Consider the following 1500-nt stretch of genomic DNA (forward strand, 5'->3'; position numbering starts at 1 on the left):
GGAAGGTTGATTTTAGCTTATTTGAAAATCTCCATCATCTCTTCTAGTGAAGTTCCCTTCTTGCCAAAGGGAGTGGGTGCATTAAGTGCTTCAGGGAATGGGGCCTTTGGAATGTGGGTTGTGGCAGATGGTGGACTAGCTGAAGAAGGTTTTGGATTTTCATGTGATACATTCCTCTCCTCTTCTTCACCATCCTTGTTGTTACCCTCCCCAACCTTATTATCTATTACACATCCACTCCTAAGGGTAGTCAAAGCATTGGCTTGCTCATGATTTAGTCGAGTTTCTTGAGCCATGTATTGTCCCCTTGGATTACTCATTGGTTGACTTGGAAGCTTGCCTTCCTCTCGCTTGTTTAATGCATTAGCTAGTTGATCCATTTGGAATTCTAGCTTAGCAATGGATTGCGTGTGAGAGTGCAATAGTTGTGTGTTTGCCTCCAAACCTTGAAGGGCAGTCAACACTTTCTCCTCAAAGGCTGTATTTCTTTGGGTTGGAGGAGGAGGATGTTGAAATTGAGTTGAGGGATGGTAGAGATGAAAATTCTGAGGGTCTTAAAAATTTTGGGAGTAGGGTTGGGTAGTATTCGAAGCTTACTGCCTCCAAGAAAAATTTGGATGATTCCGCCATCCCGGGTTATATGTATTGGAAAATGGGTCATTATCCGATCTGGGCTGGGTTTGAGCAGATTGATGTGTTCTTGCACGAGTTCGGGGAACTGGGGTGCTGAGGGGCACTCATGAATAGGATGCGATGGGCTAGAACAGATAGCACACACTTGTGCTTGGGAAGAGCTAACGACATGTCCTCCTATCATTAGTTGGTCAATCTTATGGGACAATGCATCTACCTTGCTAGACAGGTCCATAGAATGACTTATTTCATAAATGCCCCTTTTCTTTGAGAATTCGGGGGTGCTTGACGAGAACAAGAAGCATGGTGGAGGGAGTTTTCATTAAGATTTTCAAATAATTGCCATGCTTCATGCTCATTTTGAAGCATGAAAGTCCCCCCGCATGCAGCATCGATCATCTGACGATTTCGTTCAGTCAATCCATCATAGAAACACTGCACTAGCTGCCATTTAGGTATTTGATGATGTGGGCATTTACGGATTAGGTCCCAAAATCTCTTCCAAGTTTCATGAAATTCTTCTCCCTCAGTTTGGGAGAAGCTTGTGATGGCACGTCTAAACTGGTTCGTTCTTCCTATGGAAAAGTATTTTTTAAGAAATTCTTGTTGCATTTGATCCCAAGAACAAATCAAATTGGCTTCTAAAGAATTCAGCCATTGCTTGGCTCTATCTTTAAGGGAGAAGAAATATAATTCTAAGTTTCAGAGCATCATCGGTGAAGTTCTGAATCTTGACAGTGGTGTAAATCTCAAGAAATTCATCTAAGTGTTTATATGGGTCTTCGTTGGTGAGCCTATAAAAAGATGGGAGCATTTGGATCACACTAGACTTTATTTCATATTGTACCGCTGCTACTTCAGGTAATC

The 1500-nt window shown here is 42.2% G+C and overlaps 1 non-coding gene across 1 annotated transcript; it reads left to right on the forward strand.

Moving 5' to 3' along the window:
• The first annotated feature begins 1090 nt into the window (after positions 1-1090).
• On the forward strand, positions 1091-1196 carry LOC149753329 (small nucleolar RNA R71). The gene has a single exon (XR_016395823.1). It is a non-coding gene; the product is annotated as a small nucleolar RNA R71 (small nucleolar RNA).
• Positions 1197-1500: the final 304 nt, after the last annotated feature.

This window comes from Phoenix dactylifera, chromosome 6, assembly GCF_051530095.1.
Source record: "Phoenix dactylifera cultivar Ajwa chromosome 6, Ajwa_hap1_PhDact_Kaust_v1.1, whole genome shotgun sequence".
NCBI classification, from domain to species: Eukaryota; Viridiplantae; Streptophyta; class Magnoliopsida; order Arecales; family Arecaceae; genus Phoenix; species Phoenix dactylifera.